We start from the raw sequence: 23,684 nt of genomic DNA on the forward strand, positions 1-23,684 counted from the left end.
GTGGAGTCAGGCGCAGAGAGCAGAAGTTTCACGGGAAAAAACGCTTTAATGTCCACAGTAAACAGGAACAGGTACAAAAATGGGTGAAACCAAAACACAGGCGCAAACACAACCCAAAGACCACTGTTACATAAACCGGACAGCGAAAACCCAAAATCAACAATACACCTCCTACGTACAATAACAACAAGCCTGCACAAACACAAGCGGGCTAAACAAACTTAAATAGTACCCACCCCAAAACCCAACAAGGAACAGGTGAAACCAATTAGACAAAAACAAACGAAAAGGAAAAAGGGATCGGTGGCAGCTAGTAGACCGGCAACGACGACCGCCGAGCGCCACCCGAACAGGAAGGGGAGCCACCTTCGGTGATATTCGTGACAGTATCCCCCCCCCTTGACGCGTGGCTCCCGCAGCGCGCCGACACCGGCCTCGGGGACGACCCGGGGGGCGAGGCACAGGGCGATCCGGATGGAGGCGATGGAACTCCTTTAGCATAGCTGGATCCAATATATCCCCCACCGGGACCCAGCACCTCTCCTCCGGCCCGTACCCCTCCCAGTCCACAAGGTACTGCAGGCCCCTCGGACCCCTCGATGTCCAGAGGGGGCGGAGGGACCTCCGGCACCTCACCTTCCTGCATGGGACCAGCTACCACCGGCCTGAGGAGAGACACATGAAACAAGGGGTTGATACGATAATACGAAGGAAGTAACAATCGATAATACACCTCGTTTATTCTCCTCAGGACTTTAAATAGCCCCACACACTGCGGACCCAGCTTCCGGCAGGGCAGGCGGAGGGGCAGGTTTCGGGTCGAGAGCCAGACCCTGTCCCCCGGTGCAAACACGGGGGCCTCACTGGGGTGACGGTCAGCGCTCCTCTTCTGCCGTCCACTCGCCTGACGCAATGACTCCTGGACGGCTCTCCAGGTCTCCTTAGAGTGCTGCACCCACTCCTCCACCGCAGGAGCCTCGGTCTGGCTCTGATGCCATGGTGCCAGAACCGGCTGGTACCCCAACACACACTGAAACGGTGACATGTTGGTAGAGGAGTGGCTTGGTGAATTCTGGGCCATTTCAGCCCAGGGGATGTATCTCGCCCACTCCCCTGGCCGGTCCTGGCAATACGACCGCAGAAACCTACCCACTTCCTGGTTCACTCGCTCCACCTGCCCATTACTCTCCGAGTGATACCCGGAGAGATCAGGCTGACCGAGACCCCCAGACGCTCCATAAACGCCCTCCACACTCGGGACGTAAACTGGGGACCCCGATCAGAAATGATGTCCTCGGGCACCCCGTAGTGCCGGAAGACATGGGTGAACAGCGCCTCCGCAGTCTGTAGGGCCGTAGGGAGACCGGGCAACGGGATAAGATGGCAGGACTTCGAGAACCGATCCACAACGACCAGGATCGTCGTGTTCCCCTGAGACAGGGGAAGATCAGTGAGAAAATCCACCAATAGATGGGACCACGGCCGTTGTGGAACGGGGAGGGGTTGTAACTTCCCTCTTGGCAAGTGCCTAGGAGCCTTACTCTGGGCGCACACCGAATAGGAGGAAACATAGAATCACACGTCCCTCACCAAGGTAGGCCACAAGTACTTCCCTCTAAGACCTCACACCGTTCTCGAAATACCTGGGTGACCTGACGAGGGTAGACTATGAGCCCACCGAATCAATTGATCACGAACAGCGAGCGGCACGTACCTACGACCCTCCGGGCACTGTGGAGGCGCAGGTTCCTCACTTAGCGCCCGCTCGATGTCCGCGTTCACCTCCCATACTACTGGTGCCACCAGCTTAGCCGCCGGAATGATGGGAGTAAGATCGATGGACCGGTCCTCAGTGTCGTAGAGGCGGGACAGCTCGTCGGCCTTAGTGTTGAGGGAACCTGGTCGATACGAAATCGGGTGAAATACATGGCCCACCTTGCCTGACGAGGATTCAGTCTCCTAGCTGATCGGATATACTCCAGGTTACGGTGGTCAGCCCAGATGAGGAAAGGGTGCTTAGCCCCCTCAAGCCTGTGTCTCCACACCTTCAGGGCCTTAACCATAGCCAACAACTCCCTGTCCCCCACATCATAATTCCGCTCCGCTGGCCCGAGCTTCTTCGAAAAAAAAGCACAGGGGCGGCGCTTCGGTAGCGTACCCGAGCACTGTGAGAGCACGGCTCCAACCCCAGCCTCGGACGCGTCCACCTCTACTATGAACGCCAAAGAAGGGTCCGGATGCGCCAACACTGGCGCGTCGGTGAACAGCGCCTTCAAACGATGGAAAGCTCCGTCCACCTCTGCTGACCACTGCAAACGCATCGGACCCAGTGAGGTAATAGGAGCTGCTACCTGGCCAAAACCCCGGATAAACCTCCAGTAGTAATTGGCAAACCCTAAGAACCGCTGCACCTCTTTTACCGTGGTCGGACTCGGCCAATTACGCACGGCCTTGACGCGGTCACCCTCCATTACCACCCCCGAGGTGGAAATGCGATAACCCAGGAAGGAAACGGCTCTTGGAAAACTCACATTTCTCCGCCTTCACGTACAGGTCATGCTCCAGCAGTCGCCCAAGAACCTTGCGCACCAGAGACACAGCGGAGCAGATCAAGATATCGTCAATATACACCACCACACCCTGTCCGTGCAGGTCTCTGAGAATCTCGTTGACGAAGGATTGAAAGATGGCTGGAGCATTCTTTAACCCGTACGGCATGACGAGGTACTCATAATGGCCAGATGTGGTACTAAACGCGGTTTTCCACTCATCTCCCTCCCAATATGCACCAGATTATACGCGCTCCTGACGTCCAGTTTTGTGAAGAACCGCGCTCCGTGAAATGATTCCACCGCCGTAGCGATGAGAGGTAGTGGGTAACTAAAACCCACAGTGATGGAATTGAGACCTCGATAATCAATACACGGACGCAAACCACCCTCCTTTTTCTTCACGAAAAAGAAACTCGAGGAGACGGGTGACATGGAGGGCCGAATGTACCCCTGTCCCAGGGCTTCCGTGACATATGTCTCCATAGCCAACGTCTCCTCCTGGGACAAAGGATACACGTGACTCCTGGGTAGTGCAGCGTTTACCTGGAGGTTTATCACGCAATCCCCCTGTCGATGGGGTGGTAATTGGGTCGCCTTCTTCTTACTGAAGGCGATAGTCAAATCGGCATACTCAGCGGGAATGCACACGGTGGAAACCTGGTCTGGACTCTCCACCGTTGTCGCACCGATGGAAACTCCTACACACCTGCCTGAACACTCATCAGACCCCCCCTGGAGAGCTCCCTGTCTCCACGAAATCTTAGGATTGTGAATAGCCAGCCAGGGAATCCCCAGCACCACCGGAAACGCAGGTGAAACGATAAGGAACAGACTAATCCGCTCCTTATGATTCCCCTGCGTAATCATCTCCAGAGGAATCGTGGCCTCCCTGACCAGCCCTGACCCTAACGGTAGATTATCTAAAGAGTGCACGGGGAAGGGGGGGTCTACCTTAACTAACGGAATCCTCAACCTCTGGGCGAGTCCGCGATCTATAAAGTTCCCCGCTGCGCCTGAATCGACTAGCGCCTTATTTTGGAGAGAGGGAAAAAATTTAAGGAAACAAATTAATAAAAACATGTGACCAACAGGAAGCTCTGGGAGAGTGTGGTGCTGACTCACCTGGGGTGACCGAGGAGTGTTCTGCCTGCCCTCTCGACTCCCAGATGGACTCCTCCAGCACCGACCGGAAGTGTGCCCTCTCCGGCCACAACTGGTACAGGAAGAGCCTCCTCCTCCAGTCTCCCTAGATGCAGCCCCCCCTAGCTCCATCGGGATGGGAGCGGGAGGGCCAGGAGGTGGAACTGTGAGGACCCTTTCAGAACGTCCGTCAGGAGCTAGCAGATGGTCTAGCCGGATCGACATGTCTATTAGCTCATCCAGGCTGAGCGTAGTGTCCCGACAAGCCAGCTCCCTGCGGATGTCCTCTCTCAGGCTACACCTGTAATGGTCTATGGCCAAGGTCCGGAATTCCAGAGCGAAGTCCTGCGCGCTCCTCGTCCCTTGCAGGAGATGGAAGACCTCTCACCCGCCACTCGGCCCTCGCTGAGTCGGGCCCATTCCAGACGGCATTTGCCCACTCTAGGGCTCTACCCATCAGGCAAGAGACGAGGACACTCACGCTCTCCTCGTCTGAGGCCAGGTAGAGCTCTAGTTGTAGCAGGAATCCTTGGCACCCCGCCGCCGCTCCATCGTACTCCCTCGGAGGCGTAATACGCAGAGCGCTGGCACCGGATTCCGCTGGAGGAGATGGTAGAGTTGCTGGTGGGAGGGTAGGTGGGGTAGTAGGGAGACCACTCCTCTCCCAACGGTCCATCCTCTCCATCATTTGATCCATTGCTGATCCGATGCGATGGAGGATGGACGTGTGATGAAGGACTCTCTCCTCCATCGTGGGGAGAGGGGTGGTCGCTTCTCCTGCTGACTCCATATATGTATGGTGCGGGCTTCTGTAATGTCAGGAGAATGATGGGTGTGGAGTCAGGTGCAGAGAGCAGAAGTTTCACGGTAAAAAACGCTTTAATGTCCACAGTAAACAGGAACAGGTACAAAAATGGGTGAAACCAAACACAGGCGCAAACACAACCCAAAGACCACTGTTACATAAACCGGACAGCGAAAACCCAAAATCAACAATACACCTCCTACGTACAATAACAACAAGCCCGCACAAACACAAGCGGGCTAAACAAACTTAAATAGTACCCACCCCAAAACCCAACAAGGAACAGGTGAAACTAATTAGACAAAAACAAACGAAAATGAAAAAGGGATCGGTGGCAGCTAGTAGACCGGCGACGACGACCGCCGAGCGCCACCCGAACAGGAAGGGGAGCCACCTTCGGTGATATTCGTGACAATCTGATTGACTGGGCCTTGCTCCCAAGTGGGTGGGCCTACGCCCTTGCCCAGTCATGTTAAATCCATAGATTAGGGCCTAATGAATTTAATTCAACTGACTGATTTCCTGATATGAACTGTAATAGATGTGAATGACTGATTCATGTTTTTATGTATTATCAAATCTCACCGGTAGATGGTGTTGCTGGATACAAAATGGCAGATTATTTTTTCCCACTGGTTTGTGTTGTTTACATTGACCTTTGCTCTAGCATTGTTTTTGCTCTCACATGCACATTCACTTGTGTTTTAAAACTGGACTAAACCAATCAAATATCTAACAAACTAATTCTGATTCTAGAGCACAATCCTCCATACGTCATCTTTCCACTGTTTGAGTTGATCAAGACCTTTTTTTTATATTCTCTTCCATGCACTTGCAAGAACACACCACCCGAGTGCACTCTCATTCACACTATTTACATGAGGCATTTTCTGCCTTTCGGGCAACAGACTGCATCTCTCCATGAGCTGGGCCCAGCCTGCAGTTTCCATGGATACTCTGGGTGCTGCTGACACCAGGAGGACTGAGTAGGCGTCGCTTGTTTAAGACACAATTAATAACAAAGGATTAGAGGCACATCGTACCCTGCTGCTTTCTATGAGAGACACCACGTTCTCATCACACAGCTACTATAATGTGTGTGTGCGTGTGTGTGCGTGTGTGTATATGTGTGAGTGTGCAAATTGTATCTGTTCGTGATAAGTGTGTGTCATGATGGGGGATTCATGGGGGTCCATTGGGGATGTTTCTGTGTCAACATACAGCAACAACACTTGACTGTATACTGTTCCCAGGGGGCTAGCATGTGGCACGTCTTTAGACTGTGTTACATAGCAGTGATACAACACATACACAGTGATATGTCTGCGTCATGCCAAGAGGACACTGTGATATGATAATGACATGTATTGAGGTCAGCTGGGTCCTGTTCCATAGGAGGAGAAGCAGGAGGATTCCAACAGCAGCCACATTATCCAGGTCACCAACTGTAACTGTGATGGCCTAAGATACTGTAATTCAACTCAATGTCTGTCCACTAACTGTAATGTGCTGCAGGTCTATTTATAGAGGAACTTATTCAGTTGTTTAGTGATGACATTTCTTTAAGACATTGATGGGCCTAAAACAGAGTTGGAGGCAGATGTGCAGTAAGGAATATACTATAGATTGCTAGTGTAACAAAGATGGTTCTGTACACATGTGCACATTTTAAGGCTCTATGTATTGAGTTTGTGGATTTTAGAATGTATCTTAAGTGTTCTTCTTTTATTAAAAGAAGAATGTATTCCAATCACGTTGCACCTTGGTCCTCTTCTTTAAACAGCCGTGACACATATGGAATCATGTAGAAACCAAAAAACAGTCAAACAAATCAAAAAATATTTTATATTTTTAAATTATTCAAAGTAGCTACCGTTTGCCTTGACGACAGCTTTGCACACTCTTGGCATTCTCTCAAACAGCTTCATGAGGTAGTCACCTGGAATGCATTTCAATTAAAAGGTGTGCCTTGTAAAAAGCTAATTTGTGGAATGTATTTCCTTTTTAATGCATTTGAGACGATCAGTTGTGTTATGACAAGGTAGGGGTGGTATACAGAAAATAGCCCTATTTAGTAAAAGACCAAGTCCATATTATGGCAAGAACAGCTCAAATAAGCACACAATACCCCATAATGACAAAGCAAAAATAGGGTTTTAGAAAGGTTAGCAAATGTATACAAAATAAAACTGGAAATATCACATTTACATAAGTATTCAGACCCTTTAATCAGTACTTTGTTGAGGAACCTTTGGCAGCGATTACAGCCTTGAGTCTTCTTGGGTATGACGCTACAAGCTTGGCACACCTGTATTTGGGGAGTTTCTCCCATTCTTTGCAGATCCTCTCAAGCTCTGTCAGGTTGGATAGGGAGCGTCGCTGCACAACTGTTTTCAGGTCTCTCCAGAGATATTCGATCGGGTTCAAGTCCTGGCTCTGGCTGGGCCCCTCAAGGACATTCAGAGACTTGTCCCGAAGCCACTCCTGCGTTGTCTTGGCTGTGTGCTTAGGGTCATTTTCCTGTTGGAAGGTAAACCTTTGCCCCCGTCTGAGGTCCTGAGTGCTTTGGAGCAGGTTTTCATCAAGGATCTCTCTGTACTTTGCTCCGTTCATCTTTCCCTCGATCCTGACTAGTCTCCAAGTCCCTGCTGCTGAAAAACATCCCCACAGCACAAGGCTGTCACCACCATGCTTCACCGTAGGGATGATGCCAGGTTTCCTCCAGACGTGATGCTTGGCATTCAGGCCAAAGAGTTCAATCTTGGTTTCATCAGACCAGAGAATCTTGTTTCCCATGTTCTGAGAGTACTTTAGGTGCCTTTTGTCAAACTCCAAGCGGGCTGTCATGTGCCTTTTACTGAGGAGTGGCTTCCGTCTGGTCACTCTGCCATGAAGTCCTCATTGGTGAGTGGTTCTCTCATCTCCACAGAGGAACTCTGGAGCTCAGTCAGTGACCATTGGGTTCTTGGTTACCTCCCTGACCAAGGCCCTTCTCGCCCGATTGCTCAGTTTGGCTGGGCAGCCAGCTCTGGGAAGAGTCTTGGTGGTTCCACTTTTCTTCCATTTAAGAATGATGGATGACACTGTTTTCTTAGAGACCTTCAATGCACCAGACATTTTTTGGTGCCCTTCCCCAGATCTGTGCCTCGACACAATCCTGTCTCGGACCTCTACGGACAATTCCTTCGACCTCATGGCTTGGTTTTTGCTGTGACATGCACTGTCAACTGTGAGACCTTATGTAGAGTGGTGTGTGCCTTTCCAATTCATGTCAAATCAATTGAATTTACCCCAGGTGTACTCCAATCAAGTTGTAGAAACATCTCAAGGATGATCACTGGAAACAGGATGAACCTGAGTTCAATTTTGAGTCTCATAGCAAAGGATCTAAATACCTATGTAAATAAGGTCATTCTAAAAAACTGTTTTTGCATCGTTATTATGGGGTATTGTGTGTAGATTGATGAGGAGTTTGATTTACTTAATCCATTTTAGAATAAGGCTGTAAGGTAACAAAATGTGGAAAAAGTCAAGGGGTCTGAATACTTTCCGAATGCACTTTGTTTGGTGGCCTTCCTCCTTTCACTTGTCACAGATATCCGGAGTAGATATGTGGTGGACCCTTCTATGATGACTGTCACCAAGCCGGAACACTCGGGGGCCAACCCTCCGTGACAACCCTGGCACCCTATCAGCCGCCCAGCACACCCAGTACAGAACACACCAAACAGTGGAGGCTGGCTCAGCTGCTTCTTCAGAGGTTCATCAGAATAAGCTTAATCAACCAAATGAAAAGCAGGGTTTTGGAAGAAAGCTGAAATCTATATTCTATAGAGATACATTAGTGGTTGAATGTTTTTCTGTGTCTTGATTCACATTGTGTTTAATATCTTCTTCTTCAGATTGTCTGGGTTCCAAACCTACACAGATGGGTTGACACAAGTCCCATTCCCAAGGCTGAGCTATTCACTTGAACACACGTCAATTTAAATCAGTATTTACGACTGTTGTTTTTCAACTGTGAGAACGTTACTAATAATTTTGTGAATTTGTTGATGTGTTTTACAGAACAAACCTGTTTCACCTCCTCCCCCAATGGACATGTATCTGGGAAACTGTAGTCTCCCCAAAGGAGTAAATCCTCACTCCATGAAAGCAGGTGAATATTGCTTTAGACTACAGGAGGTTTATCTCCAATAATGTGCCAGCCAATCATAGCTTTCTCTGGTGTTCTCCTGCTAAGACCTTTCCCACTAACAGAAAATCTAGCAGGTCTAGGCGGCAGGTATCCCAAGCTATTTTACCCTGCTGGGATCACCACAACGCCTCCATACTAGAGGCCAGGATCGCTCCCTCCCTCACACTTCACCCACAAGGCACCGATGGCTGCGTCATTTGATGTTGACAGGCAGCAATTTACCCCAGGCACTCTACCCTATTGACGTATGACTCTGGACAAACCTTCCACAATGTATTCATTTCATTAGCTTTACAGCAACACCTGGCTGAAGTAGCAGTGATGTTTAAGCTACAGGATTTTTTTTTGTCTCACAGATCGTTTTAAAAGACACACAAAAAAGAAGACTTCAGCGTAGAAAAATAAAGGAAAAGTCTTTTAATTCTTCCTCTATCCTTCATTTCATCATGTTATTGTAACGATGTGTGCTGAGAGTCAGGAAGCAAGTACAGGGAGTGAGTGTTTTAATCAATAAACAAAACAATAACCACAAACCACAAACAATGCACCGACATGAAACAGAGTCAATAACACCTGAGGAAAGAACCAAGGGGACTGACATATATAGGGAAGATAATCAAGGAGGTGATGGAGTCCAGGTAAGTGTCATGAGGCGCTGGTGCGCTTGACGATGGTGACAGGTGTGTGGGATAATCAGCAGCCTGATGACGTAGAGGCCGGAGAGGGAGTCTACGTGACAGTTCTCCTCGCTTTCATATGTTTTATTGTATCCTTAAAAGGCCATTGCTTGTTCAATACTCTATGTTACATACTGTACAGATGAGTGTATTTCATACAGTTCACAAATCAAAATGAATAAATCTAATTCATAAACGTATTTCAAAATAATAAAAAATCTATAAAGTATACTTGCCTGAGACCGGAAGACTTCTGTAAAGGGTGCGTAACTGGTGGCAGCGAAGTCAGACGCAGGAAAGTAGAACTGGGTACTAATGTTATTCCAGACCTAACTGTGTTGGTCCGTAACTGATGTTATTCCAGACCTAATGGAGTTGGTTGGTAACTGATGTTATTGCAGACTTAACGGTGTTGATAGGTAACTGATGTTATTGCTGACCTAAAAGTGTTGGTTGGTAACTGATGTTATTCCAGACCTAATGGCATTGGTCCGTAACTGATGTTTTTCCAGACCTAAAAGTGCTGGTTGGTAACTGATGTTATTTCAGACCTAATGGAGTTGGTTGGTAACTGATGTTATTGCAGACTTAACGGTGTTGATAGGTAACTGATGTTATTGCAGACTTAACGGTGTTGATAGGTAACTGATGTTATTCCAGACATAATGGCATTGGTCCGTAACTGATGTTTTTCCAGACCTAAAAGTGCTGGTCGGTAACTAATGTTATTCCAGACCTAATGGAGTTGGTTGGTAACTGATGTTCTTTCAGACCTAACGGAGTTGGTTGGTAACTAATGTTATCCCAGACCTAATGGAGTTGGTTGGTAACTGATGTTCTTTCAGACCTAATGGAGTTGGTTGGTAACTGATGTTATTCCAGACCTAATGGAGTTGGTTGGTAACTGATGTTCTTTCAGACCTAACGGAGTTGGTTGGTAACTAATGTTATCCCAGACCTAATGGAGTTGGTTGGTAACTGATGTTCTTTCAGACCTAATGGCGGTTTTCCACTGAGATCCCAGGAAACCAATCTTACTTCCTACAGAATGGTTCTTCATTTGCTCAATATCCGTTTGCTGGCATCTAGAGGTGACTCTGCAGCATGAGATGGGTTACTGATGTCATACCGACTGCCAGGTCTTTACCGTTATGACTTTCACAAGTTCACCTGTTAGCAGTTATTGACACACGTTCGTAAGATCATGTCCAATCGAATTTGAAGCCTCAGGAAAATGAACGGGTGAACGATTCTTTGAAACTGTTTCAAACAAGCTGAAATCAATGGTTACTCTGCCTGTGTTTTTTAAAGAGCAGAGATGTCAGGAGTGTCGTTAAAAAGACGCATAGCCTTAGAGATGAGTGGGAAATTATTCTATTGGTGTTCCCATACCTCTTATTAATTAGTTCACTGACAAAATGCTATCTATCTCAGGAGGAATAGCATTAACTGATTCTGAGTGTGGGGATACAGTGGTGAAGATGATTGCTTTTGTGTCTCAGGGTTGGAGATTTATTTTTCTAAGTGTGATGGGAAATTGCCCAGCTCTTTATTATCTATCACACAATGTTTGTTGCTCGAAATAAAAAACAACAGACAGGCAAGCAGGCAGACAGACAGACAGACAGAGATGAAAGACAGACAGACAGACCGACAGAGATGAAAGACAGACAGACAGACCGACAGAGATGAAAGACAGACAGGCAAGAAAACAGACAGACAGACAGGCAAGAAAACAGACAGACAGACAGAGATGAAAGACAGACAGACAGACAGAGATGAAAGACAGACAGACAGAGATGAAAGACAGACAGACAGAGATGAAAGAGACAGACAGAGATGAAAGAGACAGACAGACAGACAGACAGACAGACAGACAGACACAGACAGACCAGGCAAGGGATAATGGGTCTCCTGACATGTCTCCCAGACACAAGCTAATACCATGGTAACTACTTGGAGACACATAGCCTTTTCCATGCCTTTACTGGCCAGCCATTGACCATGGCAATAAGCTATGGCTTAGTCTGAGTAGACCTGCTGCTCCAGCCTGCTCCCTCCAGAGACCCCCTGACCATCCAGTCAAGTTGAGGCATGGCCTGTGCCCCAGAACCAGTCGACCATGAGGATCAAAATACAGTGCAACCATTCAACAACCCCCCCCCAATTATCTCCACCTCTGACGCCAGCAGGAATTTATTAATTTCAGGACTATTACCACACGGCAGCCTCTCTCTCTCTCTTTGTCAGGGCAATACTTCTAAATTGGCTACCTCCCCTCTCCTCCTCCTGAGATTGAAGAGAGATTATTGAAGACATTTATAACAGCTAAGCCTGTTGAGAAAAATATCTGGAGATAAGAAGGGAAAGACAGAGAGAGACTGTATATATACATAATATGACATTGTAATGTCTTTATTCTTTTGGAACTTCTGTGAGTGTTATGCTTACTGTTCATTTCTATTGTTTATTTCACTTTTGTTTATTATCTACGACAGACAGACAGACACAGGGAGAGAGACAAACAGAGAGAGGCAGAGAGAGACAGAAAGAGAGACAGAGAGATACACAGAGAGAGCAATAGATACAGATAGAGGGGCAGAGAGAGACAGAGAGAGACACAGAGATGGAGGCAGAGAGAGGGGGAGAGAGCAATATGGAAAGAGAGAGAGCAATAGAGGCTGAGAGAGACAGAGAGAGAATTGATTTGAATTGACAGAGAGAGAGAGAGAGAGCAATAGAGACAGAGAGAGAGGCACAGGGAGACAGAGAGAGAGAGCAATAGAGACAGAGAGTGAGGCAGAGAGACACAGAGAGAGGCAGAGAGACAGAGAGAGACAGAGAGAGACAGAAAGCGAGGCAGAGAGCGAGAGACACAGAAAGAGTCAGAGAGACATAGAGACCAACCAACAACATAGAGACCCGGAAAACCTGAGTCTACTCCTTCACTATGGTGAATCACTAAAACAATACAGTAATACACTACAGAAAAAGAAGGAACAGCACTTCAGAAATCAGCTCAATAATTGATGAATCCATAGACTCTAACCACTTCTGGGAAAACACTAAAAACAACAACACGAAGAATTATCTTTTCAAAATGTAGATGTATGGGTCAACCACTTCTCCAATCTTTTTGGCTCTATAGCAAAGAACAAACAGAAAAAAACATATACATGGTCAAATACAAATCTTAGAATAATCTATTAAAGACTACCAGAACCCACTGGATTAGCCAATTACCTTGAATAAACTACAGGACAAAATAAAACCCCTCCAACCCAAAAAGGCCTGTGGTGTTGATGGTATCCTCAATGAAATGATCAAATATACAGACAACAAATTCCAATTGGCGATACTAAAACTCTTTAACATCATCCTTAGCTCTGGCATCTTCCCCAGAATTTGGAACCAAGGACTGATCACCTCAATCCACAAAAGTGGAGACAAAATTGACCCCAATAACTACTGTGGGATATGCGTGAACAGCAACCTTGGGAAAATCATCTGCATTATCATTAACAGCAGACTTGTACATTTCCTCAGTGAAAACAATGTACTGAGCAAATGTCAAATTGGCTTTTTACCACACCCTAATTGACAAACAAACAAACCAAAACAAAGGCAAAGTCTTTTCATGCTTTGTTGATTTCAAAAAAGCCTTTGACTCAATTTGGCATTTTTCTACGGCTGGCCATGCTTTCCACCTGGCTACCCCTACCCCGGTCATCAGCTCTGCACCCCCCACAGCAACTTGCCCAAGCCTCCCCCATTTATCCTTCACCCAAATCCAGATAGCTGATGTTCTGAAAGAGCTGCAAAATCTAGACCCCTACAAATCAGCTGAGAGATAATCTGGACCCTCTCTTTCTAAAATTATCCCCCGCAATTGTTGCAACCTCTATTACCAGTCTGTTCAACGTCTCTTTCATATCGTCTGAGATTCCCAAAGATTGGAAAGCTGCCGCAGTCATCCCCCTCTTCAAAGGGGGAGACACTCTAGACCCAAATTGCTACAGACCTATATCTATCCTACCCTGCCTTTCTATGGTCTTCGAAAGCCAAGTTAACAAACAGATCACTTGACCATTTCGAATCCCACCGTACCTTCTCCGCAATGCAGTCTGGTTTCCGAGCTGGTCATGGGTGCACCTCAGCCACGCTCAAGGTCCTAAACGACATCATAACCGCCATCGATAAAAGACAATACTGTGCAGCTGTATTCATCAACCTGGCCAAGGCTTTCGACTCTGTCAATCACCGGATTCTTATTGGCAGACTCAATAGCCTTGGTTTCTCAAATGACTGCCTCACCTTGTTCACCAACTACTTCTCAGACAGAGTTCAGTGTGTCAAATCAGAGGGCCTTGTCCGGACCTCTGGCAGTCTCTATGGGGGTGCCACAGGGTTCAATTCTCGGGCTGACTCTTTTCTCTCTATACATCAATGATGTCGCTCTTGCTGCTGGTGATTCTCTGATCCACCTCTACGCAGATGACACCATTTTGTATACTTCTGGCCCTTCTTTGGACACTGTGTTAACTAACCTCCAGACGAGCTTCAATGTCATACAACTCTCCTTCCGTGGCCTCCAACTGCTCTTAAATGCAAGTAAAACTAAATGCATGCTCTTCAACTGATCGCAGACCGCACCTGCCCGCCCGTCTAGCATCACTACTCTGGACGGTTCTGACTTAAAATATGTGGACAACTATAAATACCTAGGTGTCTGGTTAGACTGTAAACTATCCTTCTAGACTCACATTAAGCATCTCCAATCCAAAATTAAATCTAGAATCGGCTTTCTATTTTGCAACAGCATCCTTCACTCATGCTGCCAAACATACCCTCGTAAAACTGACTATGCTACCGATCCTTGACTTCGGCGATGTCATTTACAAAATAGCCTCCAACACTCTACTCAGAAAATTGGATGCAGGCTATCACAGTGCCATCCGTTTTGTCACCAAAGGCAGAGAGTCACAGAGAGAGAGCAATAGAGGCAGAAAAACACAGAGAGCGAGTCAGAGAGAGACATAGAGAAAGCAATAGAGAGACAGAGCCCCATGTACTTTAGGCCATGCTTGACTGTCCTTCCCAGCAGCAGACAGGCTGGTGGCCCCTGGGGGTCTGTTGGACTGGCTGGGCTGGAGCAGCAGGCAGCAGGCAGGGTGTGGAGCCCCAACACCAGAGGGCCCCCACAGCACAGCCATGGCTGAAGCCCTATATAACGGATGGAGCACTAATGATCAGCCTGGAGACTAGGAGATTCTGGGTTTTACCCAGCAAGAGACTTAGAATACAGACATCACAATATACTGTATCCACAGAATGAACTGGAACACTGATATCCTGTTTTTATACATATGATGGTATCTAAGTTGACTTCACAGGGATACTCTGCGGGGCTAGGCTGTTGTGCTGATCTCAGATCTCAGCTGCATCCTCTGTGACTACGCCATAGAGTTAGATAGTATCAGTCCCATTATAGCGTCTGTGAGAGCATGGGCAGCGCCAGCATTCTGGGTGTGGTATGTTATTATATTTCTCCCTAGTTAGGAAGCATGCAGAGTGAAGAACAACAGTACAAGGTTGAGCCCTTAATGTGACTCAATTGGCCAGCTGATCCATTTCAATAAGTAGACTTCATTGATATCTGACTGTCCGCCACTCAATCATGATCTTTCACACATACCCTTCTGCTCTCACATACACAGAGGAACAGAGGCGTTATCGACCGAATTATGTAACGTGCTGAATATTGATGAACATCACACACCAGCCCATTATCAGCCTGAAAACGTCGCCCTGGCACGTTTTTGCAAAGGATGACGTTTTTTCTATCATATCATGTTAACTTTTACTTGGTACTCATCCCGGATCCGGGAGCACCCTCATCAGTAAAAAAGCTGACTAGCATAGCCTAGCATAGCGCCACAAGGAAATACTAGCATCTAAATATCATGAAATCACAAGTCCAAGACACCAGATGAAAGATACACATCTTGTGAATCCAGCCATCATTTCTGATTTTTAAAATGTTTTACAGGGAAGACACAATATGTATTTCTATTAGCTAACCACGATAGCAAAAGACACAACTTTTTTTTTTCACCATTTTTTTACTGCATAGGTAGCTATCACAAATTCGACCAAATAAAGATATAAATAGTCACTAACCAAGAAACAAATTCATCAGATGACAGTCTGATAACATATTTATTGTATAGCATATGTTTTGTTCGAAAAATTTGCATATTTCAGGTATAAATCACAGTTCTACATTGCAGCTGCAATCTGAAATAGCGCCGAAGCAGCCAGAATAATTACAGAGACCAACGTCAAATACCTAAATACTCATCATAAAACATTTCTGAAAAATACACAGCATACAGCAAATGAAAGACCAACATCTTGTGAATCCAGCCAATATTTCAGATTTTTTAAGTGTTTTACAGCAAAAACACAATATAGCATTATATTAGCTTACCACAATAGCCAGAAACACAAGCCATTTACCAGCAGCAAAGGTTAGCGATCCTAACAAACCAGCAAAAGATATATAATTTTTGACTAACCTTCATATACTTCATCAGATGACAGTCCTGTAACATCATATTCGAAAATGTGCATATTTAGCGGCACAAATCGTGGTTATACAATGTGAATTGTAGCCAAACTTCAAGCAATCTGTCCGGCGCCATCTTGGAGAGGCACCTAATCTAATCGATAACTAATCGTAAACTTGACTAAAAAATACAGGTTGGACAGCAAATGAAAGATACATTAGTTCTTAATGCAACCGCTGTGTTAGATTTTTAAAATTAACGTTACTACGGCATACAGCGTGCGTTACAGCGAGACCATGCCGAAATGAATGGCGGAATTATTGTGTAACTTTTTTCAACATAAATACAAATTAACAGCATAAAGACTTCTTACTTTTTGATGAGCTTCCATCAGAATCTTGGGCAAGGTGTCCTTTGTCCAGAACAATCGTCTTTTGGTTGAAAGATGTCCTCTTGTCCTGTAGAATTAGCAGCTAACGCTAGCCATGTGCCGGAGAGGTGTCCAACACGCGATAGCGCGTGACAAATAAATTCCAGAAAATCGCAATAAACTGGTATAAACTGCTATAAGTCGGTTTAAATTAACTACCTTATGAAGTTTAGACAAAAATCAAATCAGAGCCAGAGATATAGAACTTCTCAAACGAAAGCTTTTCAGGACGCCATGCGTCAGGCCCCGCGTTGAAAAGGTCGGACCTTCCGTTCCAAGAGGATTTATAGTGACCCAGATGATGCAATCCACTCCATTCAAATTCTCACCGCTTACTGACATCTAGGGGAAGGCGTATGCAGTGCATGTAGCCCCATAGCTTACATTGGAATTTATAAACTGGCGCTAGAACAGAGACCTCGATTTCAAAAATCTCACTTCCTGACAGGAAGTGTGCTGCAGAATGAGTTCTGTTTCACTCAGAGAAATAATTCAAACGGTTTTAGAAACTAGAGAGTGTTTTCTATCCAATAGTAATAATAATATGCATATTGTACGAGCAAGAATTGAGTACGAGGCAGTTTAATTTGGGAACGAAATTTTCACAAAGTGTAAACAGCAACCCCTAATGTCAAGTCGAAAACAGGTTTTTAGAAGTGTTTGCAAATGTATTAAAAAACAGAAATACCTTATTTACATAGGTATTTAGACCCTTTGCTATGATACTCGAAATTGAGCTCAGGTGCATCCTGTTTCCATGGATCATCATTGAGATGTTTCTACAACTTGATTGGAGTACACCTGGGGTAAATTCAATTGATTGGACATGATTTGGAAAGGCACACACCACTCTACATAAGGTTCCACGGTTGACAGTGCATGTCAGAGCAAAAAACAAGCCATGAGGTCAAAGGAATTGTCCATAGAGCTCTGAGACAGGATTGTGTCGAGGCACAGATCTGGCAAGGGTACCAACACATTTCTGCTCCATTGAAGGTCCCCAAGAACACAGTGGCCTCCATCATTCTTAAATGGAAGAAATGTGGAACCACCAAGACACTTACTAGAGCTGGCTGGCCAGTAAAACTGAGCCATCGGGGGAGAAGGGCCTTTTTTTCAGGGAGGTGACCAAGAACCCGATGGTCACTCTGACAGAGCCCCGGAGTTCCTCTGTGGAGATGCGAGAACCTTCCAGAAGGACAACCATATCTGCAGCACTCCATTAATCAGGCCTTTATGGTAGAGTGACCAGACGGAAGCCACTCCTCAGTAAAAGGGACATAACAGCCCGCTTGGAGTTTGCCAAAAGGCACAGAAAGGACTCAGACCATGAGAATCAACACTTTTCCCTGACTGCCAAGCATCACGTCTGGAGGAAACCTGGCACCATTCCAATGGTGAAGCATGGTGGTGGTAGCATCATGCTGTGGGGATGTTTTTCAGCGGCAGGGACTGGGAGACTAGTCAGGATCGAGGGAAAGATGAACGGAGCAAAGTACAGAAAGATCCTTGATAAAAACCTGCTCCAGAGCGCTCAGGACCTCAGACTGGGGTGAAGGTTCACCTTCCAACAGGACAACGTAACTAAGCACACAGCAAAGACAACCCAGGAGTGGCTTCGGGACAAGTCTCTGAATGTCCTTGAGTGGCCCAGCCAGAGCCACTCAAGGGGTCTGAATACTTTCCGAATGCACTGTACATGAAAAAATGCAGATAAAAAATATATATTTCAAAAATAACTGCAGTAGTGTATGCTGAGACATGATAATGATGGTCGTTGTTTTGATGGGAATGTTTTCTCTCCAATGAGTAAGAATGGTAGAATCACAATCTCATACTCAACTCTGGTTATTAACCCTAACACTAGAGTTATTTTACACCACTGAGTATTAATTTAACTCCTGAATCAACAGTAGAAATGTTATACTGAAAAATCAACACTATGCAACACTGGCCAATTTGCTATGTAGCTATTGAATAGAGTATGTTCATTATTCCTCTTATACTCTAGAGCTAGAAAGAAAGGATTTGATGAAACATTATTACAGACAAGTATGAATTAGATGGATATAAAATGGAATGAAAGGCCATTAACTGCATAATTAAAGTTACACTCTATCATGAGTGTTATAATTGTACTTTTCTTTGAGTTCAGATTGAAATAGCTTCCCCCCTCTGGGAAAACCATTATAATTCATCTCAAGACCAATTATTTTGTGTAGATGAATAGAAACTTTAAAAATAAACACATTATATTAAAAGCAAAAAGCAATAACATTTTCTGTAAAATAGTTGGATAACAACATCAAAGGTGACACATATGTCTGTGTGTAGTGAGAATTACCATCAATCAATATTAGAATAAAAAAACAAATGTATTTTGGTTGCTAAATGATCTCCATGTTCTCTGCCGACAGGTCATAAGAGCAATTGTTCTCTGTCGACAGGTCATAAGAGGAATTGTTCTCTGCCGATAGGTCATAAGAGGAATTGCAATTTCGAACTGGTTTCTAAACCAGCAGAGGGCCTGCAAAGTAAATGTGTTGAAATGTGTTTAGACCCAATCAGGAAGTAGAGACTTAACTGCGACTTTAAATGTCTTTAAATGGTATATGTCTAAGTTAATGTCCTGTCTCTGGAGACAGAGCTGTCAATAAATTTAAAACTTGACAAAATCACATTAAAATATGAATTTAAAACTATAGTATCTTTACCAAGTCACCTTCTGTCAGATTAGGACGATAGCTAAATTAAAAATAATATTTAGGAGTGAGATCCAAAGCTCACCCACTGCTTGTGTAAATAAGATATGAATAATTCAGTTATTTGTAAACCCAATGTGCGGGGCTCTAAGTTCGTAGGCCACCAATTGAAGGATATAAGACGCCTCTCTCCTCTTGAACACACACATCAAGGTGGATGTGGTCAACCAGAAGATTTAAAAATATGCATCATATGCATATAAATTGGTCCCTGCACATCCACAGAAGCCATTTTGTCTAGCATTGTGTGTGACAACAAAGGGATTTAACGTGGTCACCTAAAACAAGACATGTTATCTGTGTGTTAGTAAGTGTGTCAGTATATTTTTTGAGCAACACGTCAGGTTATTCTCAAGACAGGACAGAAAAATTCAACATATAACAATAGATAGAACATATAACGTGTACAAACGTAGGCCTATATCTGGGACAAAGTGAAGGAGTTGCCTTGGAGAAGGACTTCTATCAAAGTCAGTTCAAAAGTGGGAGAGTCATAATCTCCTATTAAAATTGCATTAAACTCTACTGTTTCATATTGAGAGCTGAGTTTGGTATGGAGAACCAGCCAGGCCAACGTAATTCCCTTTTATAGTGCACATAAAAGGGGTGTCGAGCCCTTTTGTAGCTAAAATGCTACAAAAATACAAAATAGGTTGAGTCAGAAAAAGTTAACATTTGAAATCAAAGCAACCTTTGCCTCCTTGCCGTGTAAGGGAAATAAGTAAATCGTCATATAACAACAAGTAAACAAATGTAAACTCTTATCTTCTTCTTCTTTTAGTTTTTATTGACGGATTGCAACCAACTAACAGGTGCATACACCTGTATTGGAGTGTGAGGCCGGTAACGACCTGTCTATACCACTATATTCTCTTAATCTCTTAATAACCAACCCTGAATTTCGAACAAAAACAACACTGTACTCTTTCAGTCGGATTTAAATGTCTATTCAGATCCATACACAGGCTCAGGAACTTGGGAGGGGGGAACCTCTTATTCAGTATTCCCTGTAACATCTCTGCTGTAAAGTCCTGGAGATCCAGAAACTATTTTCCACCTTCACAATGATGTTTAATTTCTTAGATTTTTTATTAGTTTGACTAGTGCAATTTATCACTTGCGCTATAAATGCTACAACGTCCACCTTCTACACTTGCAGTGTGTGGGGATCCTTCTCCTGCATGGCACTGTAGACTGTGGGAGATCCACTACCATCTCATCACTACTTTGGCTATTTTCACTGCCTTCACATAGGAGACCTGCTGGATTGAACTGATTTTAGCTACTGCGACCTCCTTCATCTTTACAGGGCACTCCTGGAACTCGGGAACATGATTCCCATCACAGTTACATCAACATGCTTCATCTGACTCTTCAACTGTGACATATTTATTACTTTGACAAACACTTGCCACATGTTCAAACTTTTTACAATTGTAACACTGCAGCAGCTTCTGTACATACAGTCTTACCTGTATGTAAAGCAACAATTACCATTAATAAGAAGGGTCTAGAAGCGTCTTATATGGTGAGCTACCGAGTGGCTAGGACAGGCAAGCCCCATACTATTGTGGAGGACTTAGCTGCTGCTGAGGATATGGCTGGGACAATGCTGGGGGAAAAGGCCAAAAAAACTATACAGACAAAGACTTCTTCAAACAACACTGTTTCACAACACGTCAGTGACATGGCAGGATATGTTTTGAAACAATTAACATACAACATACAAGCCAGTAATTTCTATGCGTTACAGCTGGATGAATCAACAGACGTGGCAGGCCTGGCACGGCTCCTAGTATATGTTATGTTTATGGGGGGTCAATTAAGGAAGACATCCTCTTCTGCAAACCACTGGAAACCAGGACAACATGAGAGGATATTTTTAAAGTACTGGACAGCTTTGTGACATCAAATGGACTTGTGGTCAAGATGTGTTGGTATCTGTACTGATGGCGCAAAAGCCATGACAGGGAGACATAGTGGATTGCTCCCGACGCCACTTGGGTACACTGCAGCATCCACCAAGAGGCTATTGCTGCCAAAGGAATGTCTGACAGCTTGAAATAGGTTCTGGACACTACAGTGAAAATGGTTAACTTTGTTAAAGCAAGGCCCCTGAACTCTCGTGTATTTTCTGCATTATGCAATGATATGGGCAGCAACCATGTAACGCTTTTGCAACATACTGAAGTGCGCTGGTTATCAAGGGGAAAAGTGTTGACACGTTTTTTTAAATTGAGAGACGAGCTTAAAGTTTTCATTACTAACCATCATTTTCACTTGTCTGACCGATTGCATGATGACGAGTTTCTCACACGACTGGCCTATCTGGGTGACGTTTTTTCTCGCTTGAATGATCTGAATCTAGGATTACAGGGACTCTCGAAATTGCAGCAAGCGGTTCTGGGAAAATGGAATTTAATCACAAGCCACCGCCAGATTTCTGGATTAGGCTGCGCTCAGAGTATCCTGCTTTGGCAAATCGCACTGTTAAGACACTGATGCCCTTTACAACCATGTACCTACTGTATGTGAGAGTGGATTCTCGGCCCTCACTAGCATGAAAACTAAATACAGGCACAGACTGTGAGTGGAAAATGATTTAAGACTGAGAATATCTCCAATACAACCCAACATTGCAGAGTTATGTGCATCCTTTCAAGCACACCCTTCTCATTAACCTGTGGTGAGTTATTCACAATTTTTTCTGAACAAATAAGGTTTTAGATGTAAGATGGTTAAGTAAAGAACTAAATGATTGATTATTATAATATTATTATTTGTGCCCTGGCCCTATAAGAGCTCTTTGTCACTTCCCACGAGCCGGGTTGTGACAAACTTACACTCATTCTTATGTTTAATAAATGTATTGTATAGTGTGTGTGGCAGGCTTACAATTATGGCAAAAAACAACATTTGAGAGTGCGCTGACTCTGGTGCTAGAGGGGGTATGCAGCTGGAGGTTGAATGTTTGAAGGGGTACGGGACGATAAAAAGTTTGGGAACCACTTAGACCATCCTGTGTACATTTACATTTTAGTCATTTAGCAGACGCTCTTATCCAGAGCGACTTACAGTAGAGTGCATACATTTTATAATTATTATTTTTTTTTTTTTTACATACTGAGACAAGGATATCCCTACCGGCCAAACCCTCCCTACTGGCCAAACCCTCCCTAACCCGGACGACGCTATGCCAATTGTGCGTCGCCCCACGGATCTCCCGGTTGCGGCCAGCTGCGACAGAGCCTGGGCGCGAACCCAGCCCAGCCTGGGCGCGAACCCAGAGACTCTGGTGGCGCAGCTAGCACTGCGATGCAGTGCCCTAGACCACTGCGCCACCCGGGAGACCCAATGTAGCCTGTCAATGAACAGCCACCCAGCCGGCTGAGGAATGGGACAAAACTCAGAACTCACACACATCTTCACCGATCAGATGGACTTGGTCATATGCAAAATACGCATAGGAATTGCAACCTATTCAACGAAATCTGTGAACAACTGATTACCACACAATATTTAAAGGATTAAATGTTAAAAACATATGTTTGAGACTATATTGTTGCAGCCTACCCGGCTGTGTTAGAATTACAGTTAGTCTGAGCATCTGAGCTCTAGGCAACTACATTTTGAGTATAAATCCTTTGGGTTGCGTCTGCACCGTTTCTCAAACAAGTCAGGATATTTATCAAATTGGGTTTGCAGGATAATTTGCTCTACAATTACCAGCTCACAACATGCATTGAGAGGATGCCTATACAATGTAATTGCTAAAGTTGAAACCTGTCCTACGCGTAACCAAGACAACCACAGCATAATAAACCTCCACTTTCCCAAAAATATACTACGGTCTGTTCGAGTTGTAGGTTAAAACTTGCCATTCAGGTAAAAAAAAACAAGAAACGCTTCACGAATTAGCGTTTGAATTCATAGGAAAAATTGCTTAGCTCTGTAGCTTGGCTTGTTTGGTTGCTGGAATCCTATTCTAGTCTGAAACATATTGAATGCTCTGTGTCTCGGTTAATTCCTGAATCCAAGGTTCCAACACTTCCATGCTAGATGACCCGTTTCTGTGACAGACAGTACATTGACTGGTAGTGTAAGAGTCTACACCTCGCCCCTCCCCAGATCCCAACAAGTTTTCACTACACGTTGCGTTTGTTTGCAGTGAGTACCCGTGTAGTGTGCTGTTCAGGGATGACATAGTTAGATTCAACAAAACATGCCTGGTTAGGATATCCTGTCCTATATTCAATATTAGTTGCCCATGTAACAATTGCTTGGAATGTCTTATCTGCAGGACCCCCCCAAATCGAACTCTCGGAAGCCCGAGTTGCGTGTTAACATTGTTTGCAGCATGTCATTGTCACATGGTGGGGTTTCTTGGCCAGAATATTCGTAAAAGAGTTTCCACAGTTTCTCTGCATACTGCACGAAAGGTTCTTGTGTGCCCTGTTTACAGGCCCTGAGCCTAGTCCAGCCTGCATGAGATGGACACCGAAGAGCCAGCAAGTTTGCTTTGAGCCGCTCTGCATTGCTTTCGGTTTCAAA

This window comes from Salvelinus alpinus, chromosome 8 (assembly GCF_045679555.1).
Source record: "Salvelinus alpinus chromosome 8, SLU_Salpinus.1, whole genome shotgun sequence".
In the NCBI taxonomy this organism is placed as follows: Eukaryota; Metazoa; Chordata; class Actinopteri; order Salmoniformes; family Salmonidae; genus Salvelinus; species Salvelinus alpinus.